Source organism: Eupeodes corollae, chromosome 3 (assembly GCF_945859685.1).
Source record: "Eupeodes corollae chromosome 3, idEupCoro1.1, whole genome shotgun sequence".
NCBI lineage: Eukaryota > Metazoa > Arthropoda > Insecta > Diptera > Syrphidae > Eupeodes > Eupeodes corollae.
Genome location: NC_079149.1, coordinates 93,096,163 through 93,117,800, shown reverse-complemented (window position 1 = coordinate 93,117,800; position 21,638 = coordinate 93,096,163). Strand labels below are relative to the sequence as shown.

At 35.9% G+C, this 21,638-nt stretch overlaps 1 protein-coding gene across 3 annotated transcripts in view; it reads right to left on the bottom strand.

Moving 5' to 3' along the window:
• LOC129948884 (CUGBP Elav-like family member 2) overlaps nt 1–21,638 on the bottom strand; it is a 434,239-nt gene that overhangs the window by 399,804 nt on the left and 12,797 nt on the right. Inside the window, exon 1 of one of the 3 annotated variants that reach the window (XM_056060025.1) lies at nt 12,196–12,332. The exons of the other annotated variants lie outside the window; for them this stretch is intronic. The gene's annotated coding sequence lies outside the window, so the exon portion shown is untranslated. Of the gene's footprint in view, nt 1–12,195; nt 12,333–21,638 lie in introns of those variants that run through there. 3 annotated transcript variants of the gene reach the window in all.

The following is a 21,638-nucleotide window of genomic DNA, read 5'->3' as shown; positions in this document are numbered from 1 at the left end:
TTTACTATACACGGTATACCGTTACCGTATCAAATAATATGCTAAATGCGGTTAATCACGTTTTATGATATACCTACTGATATACAAATGTTTGTGTACTACCTTAATAACATACATGTGTATAAACGACTTACGAGTACTTGCGTTAGCCTCCTATTGGCGTAACAAATTAAACAACGTCGACGTGGAAATAGTTAGATTGCGTGTGCTATAACTCTGCACTAGTTGCTCCAAGAAAAATGACTTTGATTTACAGAAAAGAACATGAGCCTTTAATAGCATTGTAGGTCCTTAATTTTATTTTAACATGTACGAGACGTTGAAACTGAACTGAATTCGATTGTGTCAATATTCTATAACTTCTTATTCGTAAAAAATGATAAACCTTTTCCATATTTTCAAAAACAATTACTAAGTATTAAAGAATGATGACGCTTGAAAAACTAAACTTTCATTCGATAATTTTGTAAACGATAATAGTAAAAATGATAATCGTCAAAATGATAATCGTCGACGATATCGTCTACGATTTATTTAATATAAATCGATTGCATTTTTAGAAAATTTCTATGCATTTCAGAAACTTTAGTTGAAATAATTGTGAATAAAAGTCGTTTTTAAAGATATTTTGTATTTCGTGCCGATTTGAATTAATTAATATAAATTTGAGTAAATGCTAAACAGGACAGTAACGCCATCTTGAATTATTATTTTGACTTCTTTTATGGATTAGCATCCCGATTTGGATATAGGAAATAAATACATATGCCAAACTCCGTCTAAGGCGAAATAAACAGTTTTTTGGCTGAGATGACTTTAAAGATGTGATTTTAACGAAAAACATTAGCTCATAGAGTAAGGTCTGGACAGAATTTAAATACCACACCAAAAAAAAGTTAATCACAAATTTGATGGCAAGTCAAAAAAAGGGAAACGGACCTTTTGAAGAAATTTCTCTGACACAAGATGAAGAAAATATAACTGAAGCAACTCCAATCTGGTTTGCGGTTCTAGGATATATTTTAAAGTTTTTAATACTCCAGCTCCCTGGTGTTCAAGTATAAAACAGGAAGATGAAGATGATGTAGAGCAGATTTTGCGGGAAATAGCATCAATTATCGACTTAGGTAAATTAAAAAAAGACAACACCATAGTTGAAACTATATCGTCTGATGAAACTCGAATTACAGAATGACCTCTGGAATTACAACAATGCACCAGTTCACATATCCGTTATTGCGATGGCCAAAATCAATTAGTTAAAGTTCGAATTGCTTGCTACAGATTTGGTGGATTATTTCGAAGAGCTGGAGTCTGCGGGTGGCTATTTTGAGGAGCTCAATGGTTCTCTTTATAAACAGAGTATCGAAGCTATTGAACATTGTTTAGAAAAGTGTTTCGATCTTAAAGGAGATCATCTAGAGTAATAAAGATATTTTCCCAAATTTGTTGTATATTCATTGTTAGGTTGGATACTTCTGAAACTACCCCTGTAGTGTCTGCGTTTTGAAAACGTGTCGCTTTCAGTTTTCACGAACATCCCTGTCATTTTGCTTGTATTAATATCTTTTTTTTTAGTTTTGCTACTATCCTGCGTCGATAGGTCGGGGTTTGTGTGTTCCAGAAAAACAACACAATTAAGAAAATGCTATAAAGTAAATTAGTAACCCGGAAAGTTTTTTCATCATTTCGACATTTGTATACGATTCATACATTTTTCCACAAAAAAATTAAGTTTTTAAGAAAAGTGAAAGTTCTTTCTTAAGCTTAAGAATAATTAAATGTTCTCATATAAACATTTCATCAGGACATTGAGTTTACATAAATTAATTTTTTTTTTCAATTCTGCCAATTTAACACATAGATCAACAGTGACATGTTTTAACAATTAAAACCAAAAGAAAGTACAATTTGTACTATCTTTGTATATATTTTAGTACCTCTTAGTCGTTTCAAACCACTTTTAAAATTGGCTAGAAGTAGCAAGAAATATATTCCCAAATATAAGAAATATATTGTAAATTATTAAACACAATTTTTGGCTTCATGCTTTAAAGAAATAGAACCTGATAGAACTATCGGTTCAACACAGTACGAAATAAAAAAACGGGCTTAAGACCAGAAGATTTTCAAGTTTTTCCAATTTGTATAGATTTATCCGAAACTTCTATAAATGGATCATAGTCTTCAACTGAAGAATTTGTTGGAGGAAAAGAAAACGTAAACACCTATAAATAGATGTGAAACTGAAATCTTAGTTGAACTAGACAATTTTTAGCCTGGGCCTAGTGGTTTAGTTTATGAAGAATTTCCTCTTTGGGAAACAACTGAAATTAATGATTTCTGTGAATCTTCCCCGGACGAGTCATCATCTTTAGATGAAAACTTTTCATCTGATGATCTTGATTAAGACCCAAATGTTTGTTCACCCACCGAACCAGCGCCGCTCCACGACATGAAAAAATAAATTATGCCTAATTAGTAATTTCAATAAGAAAATACTAGGTTAATGGAAGAAATAAGTAATCTTTTTTTTCATACCTTTGGAAAATACCAGCTCAGGTGTTTCTTCTTTAAATAAAAATCAAATACTGTTTATGTACAACAATTTGTACGATTCTCCAAAGAGCTTCTGATAGTTACAATATTTTCAAAGTCTGTAAAGGAACATTTCATTGTTTTTGAATTTCTACATCGTATACCTATTACAAAAAAAACGTTCCTTCTTTTGGTAATGAAGAAATCAAAAAATTTTTATAAACCTATGCTGAAAAATTTCAGTTTTATTTTTTTGAAAAACTGCATAAATCTAAAATATTTTTTTTCAATATTGCATTTCCTATTAAACGTAAAAATGGCTGCTTTAAAATTTGTTTCTCTTATAAAAAGACGAGCTCATCACGAAAATGTTAGTTAATTTTCTAACTTAAAAAACCTAAAAACCTAAACTAACCAGTAGTTAGTCGAAATCAGTTAAATTTCTTAGAGACAAAGACGAAGCTACTAACTTAACTCCTTCCACGCTCCTTTTCTCAAGTGAAAGTTTTAGTCAGCAAACTTCGAAATCTGAAACAACCAAAAGAAATGCAATTGAGCATGTTTGGTATTAGGAAAATTGCTGGTTAATGTTATTCATGCGATGATACTTAATAAGGAAAACTAAAAAAAGATGAAGTTCTTATTCCGAAGATCCCAAAGACTACGATGATCAAAATTAATAATTACTTACACATATATTGAAATAGAATAAAACAAGCTGCGTGTGAGCTCATGGGTCATTTGGTTCTTTTACGTGTGCAAGCCCAAGTCAAAACGCAAAATACGCCAAGTTGAAGTATGCGAAAGGCCGAGTTCCTGTGCACGGCGAGCAATAGACTGCCTCGGTTTCTGCTGGACACTTTCACGAATTTTGAAAAGTCGACTGTGAAGGGCCACCACGTCTACCATTAAATGAGCGGAATGCACCCAATATTTTTGCTAACAAACACATATTTGAATAATAAAGTTTTATCATTTGAACGTGCTTTTCAATTTTGTATCTTGCTATGATGATTTAGCATAAACAACTGAATAATAAACAATGATTTGACAGATGTCACCAAAACAAAATAGCCAATACGGGGTGCCAAAATCTACCCGCACCCATCGAAAAACCCTTACGACTTATTTAAGAAGCACTTTTATATGTCGAGAGTTAATCTTGGAGGATTTGTCAATTCTTTCCTAGTGGCACTACTGGTGAAGTGAATTACTTAGTTAGCCTCAGGTAGAAATGAAACATAAGCTTCTGTCATTGGAGTCCTAGACGAAGATGGCTTTTTAGGTCAAACTTTCAAACACAATGTTTATGTTTAGTTTATTGTTTGCTTTTTTAAGCTTGTGTCAAACTTGACTCCAGACTAGGGAATGGGTCGAAATGCTGAATTTTAAAATACTGTTTGGTCAAAATTCTGTATGATACTGTACGGTATTGTATGGTAATAATACTGTATGATTAATATTCGGTATTTCAAAATACTGTGAATTTAAAACACTGTGTCTCAAAATGCTGTATTGTCAAAATACTGTATCCAGACTATTTTCATCAACTTGGGTTTTTAAAATACCAAAAACTCAAAAAAATTAATTGTTTTATATTTGAGCTGTAAGTGTTTCTTTTTACTTTCATTTTTAAGATATTACTAATTTTAAAATATTTTCAAAATTTGCAAAAAAAATTATTTTAATTCCCACACAATTTTAATTTATAGTCATCGTTCTTCAGTAAATTCTGCATACCATATTTCGTTGTCCATATCTCAAGAAACAGAAGAGATGTCGAATTAAACTATTTTTTTTTTTAATATAATAACATCCAAAGACGCAGAAGGGACTTTCAAACAAATTGACTTTGTGGTTTTTACTAAGCGAAAATTATGATTGATCCTAAATATCTCATGAACCAACAACGCTAGCGGCCTTAATTAAATTTTATATTTTTAAAAGTAACATGATAGCAAATTAATATGGTTTTGAAAAATTCAACAGTGGTTTAAAAACAAAAATAATCCAAAAAAAAAAACTACGCAAAATTGATGAATATTGAATAGGTGATGGTATTGACTTTAAAATTATTTCGTTCTTTACGAAAACTTTTTGTTAACGTAAAATAATGTTCTTACAAAAATCTAATACATATTTATTTGTTTTATATAAGAAATTAAAACTTTTAAAGACTGACAAAAATAGTTTTTTGGCTAAAAATATGGTGAACTCAAACAAATAATGAAATAAAACTTATTTTTACATAATTCAAAAAAAATCAATTGACTTTTACGAAACACAAAAACCCACAGCTGTCGGGTTTTCTACTCAAATATAGATAAGACTTAAGAAAAGTAAAATCAAAACTTCAGATTTGTATATATCTCACAAAATATTGTTATTAATATTTTGTTAAAGTTTGAGAAAAATCGAGAGACGGGTACGAAAGGTAAGTTATCAGTATGGGTAGACTCCCAGCTCCTTTTTGTATAAATATATCTAAATTGCCTAATAGCTTTAAGGAAACAATTTTAAATGAAAGCCACTATAGACTGTGTTGCGAGTCCTGTCAATGTTTAAGTCAAATGTCAAGTTTTTAAATCTTGATTAGACATACATATAGCACAGAGGAACCTTCTTAAAATGTCCTTACCTATAACTAAAGTTCATACTATCATTTCAAAATTGTCATCAATATTTATATACTTATGCTTCTTAAAATATTATTTACGTATAGAAATCCTTCCAAATCCATCAACCTTCTGAAAGGTAATTTTAAACAAGGCATATACCTAATACTTAAGAGATATCTTTTATAGAGGTTATTTGCAGTTGATGGGATATAGTATAGGAAGAACTTACTTAACCCTTTGAAAGTGCCTCTCTACACCGTATGGGGATATGTGCTCGAATAAGAGATAGAATAATACACCAAAATTAATAGGAAAAGGATTTTATCGTAAAATTTCAACTTCCAAATCTTACTTACGAGTATAGGTACCTATGCGTTTGATGCAATAATATACAAACTGTATACGTGAGCTAGATTTAAGATGGCAATTTCTTGTATATGTCCGTATGTATGTATTTTCTAGGAATAAGAGGCACTCAAGTGTTAACTAATTTCTTATTGCAATTGCAGCACAAACCACTTCTCTCTATTCTATATATTATATCCAAAGAGCACACTGCTAACTATACATCATCAGAACCTATCATAACAACCACTTCTTCCAAATCCAACGTCTGCATTCGAAGCATCTCTCTTAGGTCTTATATCTTCTAAAGTGAAGAAGAAGAATCATCATCAACATCATCATCATCATCTTCTAAACTATACCCTATATAAGAACCACTACTCTTTCATGTATCCTCGATGGGCTACAGGGCTTGAAGGCAAAACTAGGACGACAGCTTACGATATCCACTTATATATTTAACCAGTCCATATAGTCCAAGTGCATTATTATATAGAATGATATCCCAATCCCAATGCAATGCCATCACCAAGAATATCCTTTCTTCGAATCCTGCAAACTATTTATCTATAGAATCCTATTTATATATTGTAACTCTCATAAACGGGTTATATATAGGGATGAAGTTGAATGCAATTGAGATAGATATAGGTACCCAAAACAACAAACGGATATAATAGCAATAATTAATGGTTGCGGACAATGGGGCTTCGAGGACCGACAACGACAATGCGGATCGTTATAACAATAATACTTGTACTTGGCTAAGAAATAGCTGAGATATTACTTAATGTCATCCTCATCATCATCATGCAGCACCCCATAACCCCCAACCCCCATCATCATTCTGCGTTCCAACCCCATCATATCGACCAAAGTCTTCTTTCTCCCAGATCAACCCCCCACATTATCCGCCTGAATATGACAACTTTCTTTGTGCTTCAGCCTGATGATGTCCCGAATCCCAATTGAGTTGTTGGTTGTGTATAATAATAATATATTTCACACTGCTGCACAACATGTGATATCCAATTAAAATGCAGTTAGACCGATTCGCCATCACAGTTAATTATTACGTTTAATTATGTCGCCAGTACTTTATACCCAATATGTTGTCAATCTACAGACACATATAAAGACATAGATACATCCATTTGTATTTATGTAGATACATCTTACCGTGTTTTGTTCCTATACCTACTCGTATAAATCAAATTCGAAGGAATATAGAAAACCATATATATTAAAGAAATAATTCGTTTGCGGATGTATCTTTAATTTAAAGTTAATTATGTACACATCATGTGTTGTATAGTGACAGAGGATGTGCTGTGTATATGTAGGGGAGGGAAGTCCTTGTAAGGAGTTTCACTCATATGGGAATGAATCCTTAATATAGAAATAAATGAATTTGTGCTCATGTATGTCATCATCAGCAGAGCATCAGTGTTGTTGTTGGAATCGGAACTTATTGACGTTGACTATTATGATGACGCTTTTCTTGTACCTTCTTATATAATAATATATTGCACATTCTCTATCATGATGTTCTTTGGTAATAAATGAGAAAAGGGCTTTCGATATACCTACATAGATAGTTGATGATATAGAAATATATCTATATACCTATATTTAATGACTTGAAAGAGGCCTTCTATTAAAAGTATGTACATATACATAGCATAAAATATCGATGCGAAATGCAATTTTTACCTGCATCGAATAAATTCTAAAAGTCATCTTGTCGATCGATAGAAAAATCTTCTCTTTTGATGTCTTGAGTATAAAGTAGGGCAGCAGGTTCATATTTTATTTACAGTGCAACCCGGATATTAAATAGCATCTACATGTATACATACATACGCATATGTTATAATATGAATTCATAAATATAATGAAAGCTTGCATTAAAAATCTTTAACATAAAAAAACTTGAAAAGGTTTAGAAGGTTTATACTATAATATTTTAAAACTGAAGAGTTTGTTTGTTTGGAAGCGATAATCTCAGTAATTACTTGTCCAAAAATTCATTCATTGTTAGACAGTTTATTTAGAAAGGCTATAGATTATATAAAATCAAGGTTAGACTAATACGAGCGGAGTACCAACACTGAATTTGTTATGCCTTTTGAAAGATTCCACTACGAGCGCTGCAGAAATGGTTAAATTCTTTCCAAAATAATATATGACAGAAATTTAACATGAAATTTGTTGATAGGAGTTTAAAATCCTTCACAGCTGTGAAAAGCATTTTATTTCAACCAAAAATAAATGGCGAATTTATGACCACATCAACTAGACCGTTAAACAATGGTTTCAGCCGTGTTCATATGCTAGGCACTTAATCTAAGTTACACCAAAGCTTCAGCAAAACACGAAGGAGGTAACGTAATGGTTTTAGAATGTTTTTCGGGAAATGGACTGGGACCGATTCACCAAGAAGATGGTACGATGGATCGTTTAAAATATACTGGCATTTTATAAAAAGTAATACTACCATACATTAAGGATCAGTTGCCTTTTAAACAAGAAATCGACCCAAAGCACACGTCCAAAACGGTTAAGACGTGGTTTCAAGAAACCCCAAAATCCTGTAGACAATTTATGGGATATTGTTGATTGACGAATTATAAGGACTTATTGCAAAAATAAAAATGATCAAATTAAATAGGCTTTGGAAAATATCCCCAACAGCATAATAAACAATGTTATTGACTCCATGCCTTGAAGATGTGCTGAAGTGATTAAAAACAAAGGGTTTGCTTCAAAATACTAGCAATATTTTATATACATAGTTTTAAAAGCTGCAAGTTTGGCATCTTCATTTTATAAATAGTTGGTAGACAATTTTGTTTAAAAACAAAGCAATATTTGTAAAGGTAACGGGTTAGCAACGGTTTCAGAAGTAAGGGGCTAGGGTCGACATCTGTCAAACTAAGTTGTTAAATCAACTTGTTTCAGTTGACATTTACAAAAATGTATCACTTAACTATAGCACAACGCATACAAATTGTTAATACCTTCTAATAAAATACATAGTGACAACAGCCACTTATCGTGCTTTAAGAGGAGCTTATGGTTAACATAAACGTCCAACTACGCAAGCAATTGACAAAATTGTGAAGAAAGTTGAAGAGACTGGATTGATTTGAGATGTTGTAAGGCCGATTCATCATCGCTTCGATCGTATCTTTAAAAATATTGCTGCTGCAAGTGAAAGGTCGAAGACCCGAATGTGTCTATTCTTTGTCGTTATCAGGAATTAAGATTGTCTTACGGCACATTATGACGTATTTTGCTTTTGGATCTACACCTACATCTATATGAAGTCCAGTTTACACAACACGCCAGCTGACCATTTACAACGTCGTAGATACGTCGAATGGGTGCTTGAACAAGAGGCGTTGATTTTTCGAAAAAAATTTCTTCAGTGACGAAGCATATTCTCAATCGGGGGAATGTTGGTAAACAAAATTGTTGTATTTGAGGTTCTGAGAATCCTCAAACAATTGAAGAGAGGCATTACATCCACAAAAAGCAAGTGTTTGGTGCGCTTTTTGGTACGGAGGTGTGATTGGACCTTACTTCTTCGAAAACGACGATGGAACGACTGCCACCAACAATTTGGAGCGTTATGCTCATATGCTTACCGACTTTTTTTCCTGCTATTGAAGAATACGACTTGGAAAATATGTGGTTTCCACAAGACGGTGCCACATTGCACATAACTCGAGCTTTAGTGCGAGAGAAATTTCCTGGCCGCTTAATTACTCGTCGTGTCGATATCAACTGCCCACCAAGATCATGCGATTGGACACTGCTGGACTTTTTTTTGTGGAGCTACAGAAAATACCGTGTTTTAAAAACCTTTCACTCTTGAGAACTTAAAAACCAACATTCTTAAAGTTATGACTGAAATACCGCCCAATATGTGTTAAAAGTGGTCGTCTATTTCAACGATGCGGTGCGGCTCAGAAACTTGGTCGATTTCCTACGAAAAAGTTGTGCTCTGCGAATTAATCATTACAAATTATTTTTCGGCGGTGACACAAAATTTTAACAAATCATTTGCTGAATTATCTTTAAGATTTTATTATATGAGTGATTAAATGGCCTTCGATTTAGAATTTTCAAAACAACTTAATTATTACCAAATTTATTTTTTTGCGCCAAGGACCATTTTAAAAATGTATGTACCACTTAAATTGCACAGAAGCTCCAGAGCTGCTCACGAGCTCTACGAGCAGAGGAGCAGAGAAGGGCAATGGCTTCTTAGATGAAAAAAGAGAGCATAAGAAGCGCGGTCGAGGAGATAGAGAGATGTCACAACAGGAACGAAGTTCGTAAATTTCACCAAAAGATAAAAAAAACGTCCCAAGGGTACCAGCCCCGAACCACGACGATCAGGGAAACATCGTAGTAGAACTGCAGTCTATGTTGAGGATATAGAAAAACCACTTCTCTTAATTATAAAGCGGCGATGCCGAACCAAATTCCGCTGTAAAGGAGATAGAACCATTCAACCTAGGCGACGCAGATCAACGTTTCCGCCTACCCTACCTCGACGAAGTGAAGATAGCTTAACTGAAGTCAAACAAAGCCGCTGGAACTGACGGCATCGCTGCCGAACTATTTAAAGCAGCAGGTGATGACTTGGTAGGGAGCATGCACCAAATCATCTGAAAAATATGGTCGGAAAAAAGCATACCCGATGAGTGGGATCTCAGCATAGTTTGCCCGATACATAAGAAAGGAAATCCTCTAAATTGCGCCAACTACAGAGGCACCAGTCACCTTCACATTGCATATAAGATACTCTCTGCCATATTATGTGAACGTCTAAAATCGTTTGTCAGTAACCTAATAGGTCCTTATCAGTGTAGCTTGTGACCAAGAAAGTCCACTATCGATCAAAAATTCACACTACGTCAGATCATGGATAAAAAACAAATCGATACCCACCATCTCTTTATCGATTTTAAAGCTGCGTATGACAGCATCCATAAAGAAGATCTCTACAGAGCAATGTCTAGTTTTGGCATCCCTGTCAAACTTATCCGTTTGTGCAGAATGACGACGGAGAATGCACGCTGCACGGTCGGAAAAGATCTCACCGATGCATTTTATGTCAAAAAAGGTTTTAGACAAGGCGATGCACTGGAAATTTTTTTTTGCAAAACTCAACCGTCAACACTAGAGGCACAATCTTCCAAAGGTCCATCTAATTACTCGGATATACAGATGATATTGACATAATTGGAAGATCAAAGCGTGATTTCAGTAGATCGTTTTTGATCGCTGCGACAGAAGCGAAGGAGATGGGTTTAGAGGTCAATGAGGGCAAGACCAAGTATATGCTGTCATCAAAGGACAGTAAACAACGAAGTCTTGGACAAAACGTCACCATGTACAGCTATAACTTCGAGGTAGTTAAGAACTTTGTCTACCTAGGCACCGCTATGAATGCAGACAACGACACCAGCACTGAAATCGCTGCTTTTTTGGACTTAGAAGGCAATTGAGAAGTAAAATCCTCTCTCGAGCATGTAAAATCACCATCTATGAGACAATCATAATCCGAGTCTCATTCATGGCGGTACGCATAAATGGAGAATGGAGGAGAAGATACATATAACGGCTGTACATCGACACTGACCTAGTTTACAGAATTAAAGTTCAACTTTAAATGGCTGGGTCATGTAGAGCGAATGGACATCAACGCTCTAGCCCGGAAGGTCTTCGAATCCAATCCCGAGAGACGGCGCAGTAGAGGAAGACCGCGACTCAGGTGGCTCACGCAGGTATGGGTGAAGACCTCAACCAACTTGGCTTGCGAACCTGTAGACAGCTAGTTAGGCCCAGGTCCGCACCAGACTGTAGCGCCACCTTAAATAAGTAAGTAAGTACAAATTTGTCTGATCGATAGTTTACATTTTACTTTTTGTATCTGGGTCCTGCTATTTTCATTCGGCAAAGAACAATACACTGTATTTTTTATAAATATGTAAGCCTTACAGTTCTGTAAGATTATGCCAATGATCTATCATTTATTAAATAACTTAAAACTTAAAAATGTGTCCTTGAAATTATCAATCATAACGGCAGCAAAAGTGCCAAATTTTCTAAGGAAATTGTATGAAAAGAATATTGTTTTTAATTGTTAATATTAAAACGGCTTCCTTAAAAACCCATTGATTTCACCAAGAAATCCTCCTTAGTTATTATAAAATTTTACTATCAAAAATGCAATAATCCCCGTCGCCCACAATTGAGACTATTGGTGTCAATCCTAAGGGTCACACGCCATCGGTTGGTTTATTGACGATTTCTAGGACAATGAAAATGACAGTTGTCAATCCAGGTACCAGATACATATGTAGATATTATTTCCCAAAAAATTCATACCAGTTTCATACAATTTTGTGTACAAACCATCTGTCAAAATAACGATTCATTTGCTGTATTGAAAACAAATTTTTGATACCGTTCGATTTAATAAAGAAACTTATCAACAAAGGAGATCACTAATTTAATGTCTTTTATATAGGGCAGGCTAAGAAAAATAAAACTTAGTTTCCATATTCATGTAGACATTGATTATAATCACAATTGACACTATTTTTAGATATTACCGGAGTTTGAAAAAGGACAAATCTAAAACAAAATCATTAACACAATACAACCTAAAACTTACCAAAAGATTTCTTGACTTCTTTTTCAATTTTTTTTTTACAAACAATTTTGCACTTTCACTACAATTTTAACAACAAATCAACTGAAGTTTGATTATCACATTTTGTTCTGAAGTTTAATTTTTGAATGTAGTGCTACTTCGATCAGAATTGTTTTAGAAGTTTTTTTTTTGTTAAAAGGGGATTTAAGAGTAGGAAATTATTTGGACAATTTCTAGCGTCCGAAAATTAGTAATCTGAAACATGTCCTTGCAAACTTTTGATTTAGCGATAAAGCTATCTAGGCCGTACTTCATTCAAAGCTATGCTGACTAGAACGTTAGAGTCGATGGTTACTTCCATAAAGATCCATGATTACTGACTTTTTTGTTCATCAGCTGAATAACCATAATAACGTCCATCTGATGAAAAAGTCATCGCAATAAGGGATACTCCAGCTCCAACCGACAAAAAACAACTGCAGGCGTTTCTAGGCCTTATAAACTTTTATCATGCGTTTCTAAAAGGCAAAGCGACAATTGCCGAACCTCTTCACAGACTCCTCGGTAAAAACAACAAGTGGCAATGGAATTCAAAGCACCAAACTGCCTTTCAAGAGCTGAAGAGTTTGCTTACTAATGAAAGTATACTGATTCATTACGACGAGAAATTACCAGTGGCGTTAGTTTGTGATGCGTCCTCTTATGGACTTGGTGTTGTGCTGTCACACATTTTACCTAACCACCAGGAGCGTCCAATTTCGTTTTATTCTCGCACTTTAACACTTACGGAGAGAAACTATGCGCAGATCGACAAGGAGGCCTTGGCAATTATCGCAGGTGTTAAGAAATTTCACAATTTTCTTTACGGAAGGGAATTTCAAATAGTGACTGATCATAAGCCGTTGCTTGGTTTATTTAATCCAGAGAAACCAACTCCAATTATACTGTCGCCGAGGATGCTTCGATGGAGCGTGTTCTTAAATGGGTATAATTTCAAGATCGTGCACAGACCAGGTGATCAGAATTGCAACGCGGATGCACTCAGCCGACTGCCCACTCCTTCACCATTCGCAGACGAGTTTCAAATTAATATGTTGGAGGAGGGTGATGCAAACATTCTCCAATCAAGTGACATAGCGAAGATGACCTCAAAAGACACAACTCTACAGAGGGTGTTTTCTTGGACGTTGAAAGGGTGGCCTGCCGTACTTTTGGAGGAGGAGTTCCGACCTTTTTATCAACGCCGCCATGAAATATCGGTAAATAAAGATTGTTTACTATTTGGTGACCGAATTATTGTTCCAGAAGCCGCTCGGAACGATTTGCTGAAAATCTTACATGCTGGCCATCCGGGAGTGGTTAGAATGAAAAGTCTTGCCCGAAGCTGCATATGGTGGCCGAAAATGGATGGTGACATTGAGGCGATGGTAAAAAGGTGCATCACCTGTCAAGAATCTCGACCAGAGAAGTCTAAGTCAACTATACATCCTTGGGAAGAAACTTCAAAGCCATGGTCACGCCTACATGTAGACTTCGCAGGGCCCTTTCAAGGTAAGATCTTTTTTATTCTAGTAGATTCTTATTTGAAGTGGCTAGAAGTCAAATTAATATCTACTACAAGCACAAGCTGTGCAATCGACAGTCTTCGTTCTATATTCGCGACACATGGATTACCAGATTCAATTGTATCTGACAATGGAACAGCCTTCACCTCTGAGGTTTTCAGTCAGATTTGTAGGAGTAATCTTATATCACACATCCTTTCTGCTCCTTTTCACCCATCGACCAATGGACAGGCAGAAAGGATGGTTCGCACTACTAAGGATTATCTCAAACGAAATAACAACAGATGTGTTAAGCTTCGCCTGGCAAGGTTCCTGCTACTTAGTCATACTACATCATCAACAGTTGCTGGCAAATCTACGGCAGAAATCTTGTTCAATCGTCGACCGGTGACATATTTTGATAAAATCCACCCTGATAGTCAACCGCTTCGTTCATCCAAAAAAGATCACGTTACAGGTAATGATCTACAATTACAAACCGATGAACTTGTTTGGAAAAGAAACTATTCAAAAGGGCCTATTTGGATTCCGGCCGAAATAAGCAAGCAAACGGGTCCAGTATCATATTTAGTAAGAACTGACGATGGAAAGACGGTTCGCAGACATTCAGACCAACTTCGACATAGGAGTCCAGAGACTCATAATGAACCGGATTCGAGACAAGAACAACAACAATCAAAACCACCAGAAGCTGCATCACAAACAGAGCAAGCCTTACCTAGACGTTCCGAGAGGCTTCGTAATTTAGAAGTTCAATCTAAGAGGGGAGGAGTGTGATGTTTGAACGCAGCCATTCTGTCAAGGCAACTTTGACAGCTCACATTGACATGTAATGTCTTGCAGGCATTCAATCGTAAGCCGCTATTAAAGAAAGACTCATACTTTTATATTTTAACTTAACTATTAATTAAATGAATTATTGAATTAAGATGTGTCTTTAATTTTAAAAGGTATCAGAACACTTCAACAGGAGTTTTGGTTTCAACAAAACGGCGCATCACGTCACACAGCTCGTTCTAAAATTGATCTATGGATGGGATGAGTAATTTTCTCGTAACGGAGATAGTGTGATTCCATTCCACTTGACTATTTTCTGTGGGAATATGTGAAAGACTACTTGGAGTCACTTGAATACGTTCACAAACGATGGAAATAGTTATAGAAAATTAGTTATACGAAAAAAATCGTATCTAAAGTACAATACTTGAAAATTGTCTTTCAAACAAAGTAAATTTTATTGTAACTTAAGCAAATCTTCTACGAGTATGTTTCGTTTCATTTCATTTCATGATTGTGTACCTCTAAAAAAACACTTAACAGACAATATTAATTGATTTGTTATACCCTGAACTTAGTGGCATGAAGAAATTGTAATTTTGGATTTCTGGTTTTCGTAATTCATATCGTTCAGCAAATGATGATTAGCAAAGAATTCAGTCCGAAACATACGAAGTCACACTTTTTCTAAGAAACGAGTAAAAATCAATAAAATTTTGTATTCTAATAATATTTTATCAGATCAAATAACCAGGCCAAACGACAAGGCTATACACACAATACTAACAGACAAGTCACAATAGGTAGGTAATTATATGCAATGAAAATGGAGTGGTATGGAATATGCTATTCATCTCCTACTGAATTAAAGATGCATCCTTTCACAGCTTCCAACCCCAAAAGGTGTCACACACTACCAATATCAAATTAGATGCTGTTTAGTTTACCTATAGCAGTTACACTCTGACAACAATGCAACTTCCTCATACTCACACTTTTCGAGCATTTGCTCAGAGCTCCTGCTCCTGCTCTCGCTCTTCAATTCATTTTCCGCACCTAATATTCCTTCAGATTGAATTAGCAGTGAAGAACACATCACTTCACACCCCCAGTGTGGTGCGTAGCGTATAGGTAGTTAAGTTAGAGAGCACCTAGAACAGAGGTAAAGGTATAATACAGCTTCTGTGGTGCACTGCCTAGAGCTCTCGTATATGTATACGATGTCTATAGGAAGCGCAACCACTTCTGCTACCGGCATCACAATGTAGGACTTATTACATCTAAAAGCATTTAGCTTAAACTTTATGACGAAAATGTGTGCCACACACTGCGTTCGTTGTTTCTTGTTGCATACAACTGCTACTTCAGTGATATACCAAAACGTACCTATAGCCTCATCCATATAGAGAGAAAGAGACAGAGTCGTGTCTTGAAGTCAGTCAAAAAAGGAAGCTGACAAGGAGATTGAGTTGAGTATGGGTAAGGGTAACAGTGTTGGCACGTTGGAGAATTAAATTCAAGACACTTAAGCAAGGTGGCGCAAATGATGAATGCCATCTAAATAGATAAATGCACCAGTCGCATTATCCTTGATATACTCAAACTCAAACTACCTATTTTACACGCCGACAACGATGACTACGATGATGCTGCTGACGTTAGCGAAGACTATACTACGAGGGACGCAGGATGATGTGGAGCAAAGATGAAGCATGTGATGCACGTCACGAATCACGAAGCATGAAGGTGGTGTCGGCTTTCATTTGTGGCTTAGTGATGAGGCTGCCATGCCATTTTGGCTATAAGCCGCCCTGAGGTGAATATAATACCATTTCCTTTGTAAACTATACACTACCTATGCTCACAAGACTCCCAGAATATCATTCAATGATGTGATATTAGGTTCCGAAATTTGTTATGGATGTTCGGAATTGTGATTGTCTGACAGTTGATGGATTTGTTGTTGTTGTTGTTGGAATGAACTCTGAAACAACGACGATAATGACAAGAAGCCGACGACGATGATGGGAGATTGGAAGAGATAATACTATAGTAGGGTTTAAATTGAGAAATAAGGAGCCAAATCGTTCTTTCTAAACTGAGTTTAAACAATGTTTTAAAGACATAGCTTAGAAGATCATTCTGCTTACTTAGAGAGAGTGGTCACTTTTCAAAAAGAATTACAAAATTTGACAATGGTGTTGGTGAATATATCGAAATAGATGGTTGGATGTTCTGTTGGCCAATTATTCTTTTTTAATGTGCAACCCCTATATATGTGTTCAATTTGATCGACTATCGATGTCTTGCGTTTACTTCAACTTATTGCTACATTGATTAACTTTTGAACAATTTTTCATTATTCAAGACCTAGCAATTGTAATAAGTTTTCTGTTGGTACTTTTTGTTTTTTTTTATTTTATAAGATTTATAAAACTTATCATATTTGGCTTCATATGTATTCCCCACCTGATACTGCAGATGGATTTTTTAATGATGATGATAATGAATGTAATCCGCTTTCCAACTGAGAAGATAATAAACCAATCCAAAAACAGGTCCTGAAAGTTCTCATGACAACACAAATATTGTCAAACAAGCTCATCAAGAACAAAACTTAAATGTCAGCAATTGAGGAATTGACATTGGTGGACATGACATCACAAAAACTCTACATCCAGAGAACACGGCATCCTGAAATCCCAAAATCCGGAATCTCGGAAATCAAGAATCCTTAACCCCAAAAATCTTAAAAAGCTGCAGAATTCCTTAGAATAGAGAAACAATAAAAAAAAGTAATGAAACTTAATTGTTGTAAGACTTCGCTTCGCTGCATAGAAGGACAAGAGCTGCTCATGAGCTGTATGAGTAGAAGAGGCGAGAGGAACAGCGACTTCTCAGAAGGAAAAAGAGAGACCATGAAAAAGAGTGCGGTCAAAAATGTTGAGAACTTCATAAGAATAAAGTTCGTGTTTTATGAGAAGTTGAAACGAAATTCACAAATACATAAACTTATAACCGAAGGCTGCAAAGACGAAAGTGGAAGCATCATAGTCGAACCGCAGTCAATGCTGTATAAAAGGACGAGAGCTGCTCATGAGCTTTATGAGCAAAGGAAGCGAGAGGAACACCGACTTCTCAGAAGGAAAAAGAGAGGGCATGAGAACCGTGCTGTCGAATCATAGTCGAACCGCAGTCAATGCTGTGGATATGGAAGGACCACTTCTGCAGACTGTATTACGGTGACGACGAATCGAACTTCGCTGCTAGGCAGGATGATCCATTACACATAGACGACGAAAGCCAACAATCTTCCCGACTTAGACGAAGTTAATATGCCCAAGTCTAAAAGAGCGAATGGAGCTTAATGGCTTGAACGCCAAGCACTTCAAAGCAGCTGGAGATAATTTGGGTTGGAGCACGCACCAACTAATCTGTATGATACGGTCGGAAGAAAGCTTGCCCGAAGAATGGAATCCAAGTAAATTTTTTTTACCCGATTCTTAAAAAATGACACCATCTTTACTGCACGAACTACAGAGGCATCAGTCTACTTAACATGGCTTACAAAATCTTCGTTAACAATCTGATAGGTTCTTATCAGTGTGGTTTAAGACCACGAAAGTCCACAGTCAATCAAGCACCCAACATCTTTTCATCGATTTAAAGGCCTCATATGACAACATCTACAGGGAAGAGCTGTATGGAACCATGTCTAGTTTTGGCATGCCTGCCAAACTCGTCCTTTTATGCAGGATGACCATGGAGAATACACGCTGCTCCATAAAGTTTGGAAACAACTTAACGGAACCTTTTGATGTCAAAAAAGGCTTTAGACAAGGTAATGCTCTATCATGCTATTTTTTAAACATTTTGCTAAAAAGAATAGTGCAGAGCTCCCACGTCAACACTAGAGACACTTTCTTTCAAAAATCTTTTCAAATACTTGCATATGCTGATGACATTGACATAATCTGAAGAAATCAGTGTGATATAAATGGGTCTTCGTCTCGTCTACCTAGACTCCGCTATAAACGAAGAAAACAACACCAGTGCTGAGATCAAATGAAGAATAACTCTTGATAACCGCGTTTTCTTATGGGCTAAGAAAGCAATTGAGTAACAAAGCCCTCTTTTCAAGAGACCAAAGTGTCTCTTTATAAGACCCTCATCATAACCGTCCTGCTATACATGGCAGAAGCATGGACTATGACAAAAGCGGATGAAAGCACCTTGGTTCATTTCGAAAGAAAATTTCTTCGTGTGATCTACGGTACCGTATGAATTGAAAGGGAGTGGAGGAGAAGATGGAACGGCGAGCCATACGGGCTGTACAGTGACGTAGACTTCGCCAGAATGGTGAAAGTCCAACGAAGAAGATGGATGTAAACCAATGCTCCGGCCCAGAAAGTCTTCGATGAAGACCGCGGATCAGGTGGCGCCCACAAGAATAAAGTGACCATACCCAACTTTGAGCACGCAAATTGAGACATCTAGATAGGGAGCCAGCTAGATGGAGAAGTTTGTTGGGTGAGTCCCTAGTTCGTAAATTTGTAGCGCCACCTTTAGCAAGTAAGTGATCCACTACTCATAAGTTATATTTTCCATACCTGACAAGGTCATCAGCAAAAGCAACTCCCCATGGTATATTTTTGACGATTTCGTTTATAACCAAGGCAAATATTAACGGACTTAAAGCACATCCTTGAGGGACACCAGTTTCTGATGAATTTGACTTATTTTTTCCATCACATAACCTTACATTTATTTTAATTTTTAGCCGCATTTCTCATGTCCTCATATAATTTGTCCTGTTCAAGATTTCAAAACCATGGGTTTTCGGGTTTTCATGATTCTGGTGATTCGTGATTCTGGATTTTCGAGATTTTGTGTTTTTTGATTCTGGATTTTCAAAAAGTTTTGGTTTATTGTTTTTTTTTGGATTTCAACTCTAACTCGGAAGATATCCCCACAGTTAATTTTTGTGTGAATTCTTTCAGAGTAAGGTTATTCTTACTGACTTTATGTATATTTAAAAAATAAACTCAATTCTTTTTTCTTGCAGTGTATTCGTCTGCTTTATAACATAGAACACTTTAAACTTTCTATAGGGTGCGAGGAGGTAAGCAAAAAAGTGTGAATTCAGTTAAAATTCACATTTGTTTCTCCTCGTCCATAGCTATTTTACTATAGAAGACTCCACTTCAATCTCTTGTTTATTTGAAGTATCAGCAATCAGTTCTCGTAGTAATGTAACAAATTTTCAAGCTTTTTTTTGCGATTTTATGTTTGCAATTCACAAAAACACTTCAACAGCTTACATCACTTGTGTCTTTTTGAACATTGACAATTGGCAACTTTCCCGCACCTGAAGATTCTACAATTTCGCTGAATTTGGCTCCTTCAATCAGTCACCGAGTCAGCATTGTTAACCTATTGCAGTTTCAACCCTGGGGCGTCTGTGTCACTCGACTATCGTTTTCTTTATAAACAACAACAATGACCAGAGTGAGGAGGGTTTTGACGTTGGTGTCGGCGATTGAACTCATATTGACAACAAATTGTTAAACCTTGAACCAAAGAAGTTGCATATCTGCACTAAAATTATATAGTTTCTAAATTTGTTCATCTATTACAAGCTTCAAGAAATTGTATTTATTAGAAGAAGAGTCATGTAGTTTTGAATTAAAAGGCTCTTTCCTTGTCCCTTGCTTCACGTGACAACATCTGATGCAAAAATGGAATGACCAAGGGCTGCAAGAAAGAGCCGATCGAAAATACTCCTCTGGCCCTCTACATACTCGTGTCTATGAAAATAAATGTGGATATATTTATTGAGATACAATCACAGCATTTTATCTTTGTCTCGTTGTCACTTCTGTCAAGTTTCTTATCGAATTCAGTTCGTCCGTCGGTCGGTCGAACTATAGTCATGTCATATAACTTTGCCTACAAGTCTACCGTCCGAGACAGACCGTACGTCGATGGCCTGGCCAATATTGTGTGTCGTTCAGTTGGTCACACAACATTTTTGGCAGAGTAAGTTGACAACACACAATAGTCTATATAAACAAGGTACTAGTCCACATATAGCTTCGTCGTACTATAATAGGATTGTTGATGTTTTTCCTGTGGGAGAGAATGAGGAACCGATTTACAACCCATGATGACTAAAAATAAATCCAAAGTAAATCGTCTTCTAATCTTTGTCTAAGTTAATTTAGCTTTTTAAGTGATTTTCAATTGTCAATTACTTAAACACCTGAAATGTTTTTCTATAAAGTTGATTGCTTTTTTTTTGTTGTTTTCATTTGATTTTGTCAGGGGTGGTAAATAAGAGATGTGGGAAAAGAGGACACCTTTAAGCTAAATTGGCATTTTGAATTGAAATACGTGAATAGTTGGATAGTCTGTGAGTTGCGATCTATAACTTGCTGTATTTTAAGAGATGCACTCTTTAAACAAAATTCTAATCATATTTGTTCAAGCAAACCGGTGAAAACTAAAGGGTTTTTCAATACGGGCGGGTAGATGTTGAAATGGAATAAACCAAGCTGTGTGTGGATATTAACAAAATTATTTTTTTTATTTGAAGGCGCACGTATGCCATTAATATGACATAATTAAAATGCCCGCCTCGGCTTCTTATGACTCTTCCAAATAGATTCGGCTGAATTTGAGCGACGTCCTGTGTAATATTAAACTATAGTTCATCGGTCAGTTGTGTTTTTTTTTTGCATAGACCTGCGATTTGAAGAAAACCTACAAGAAATAAATCTAGCGGGGTCAATTCACATCACTCCTGCGAGAGATATCCTTACCCTAAAATCGTTCATGCAAAATATCAATCGTGGTTGCTGCTGGAAGCACGTGTCGTCTAGGTCCGTTTGGTTCAATTTGGGCCATAAGAAATTAGTTATCACCGTTATGTTGCACTCGTTGTTGACGGTGACCGCCTCACTAAGGTCGTTTTCAAAAAACTACGCACCAATTACGCCGCCGGCCAAAAATCCACCCCAAACGTTAATTTTTCCATCCAAAAATGCGTATCGTCAATAAAGATGATTTTCCGGCAAAAATTGGGGACCTCTTCCCAACGATTCGAAGTCGTCCAGTCACTTG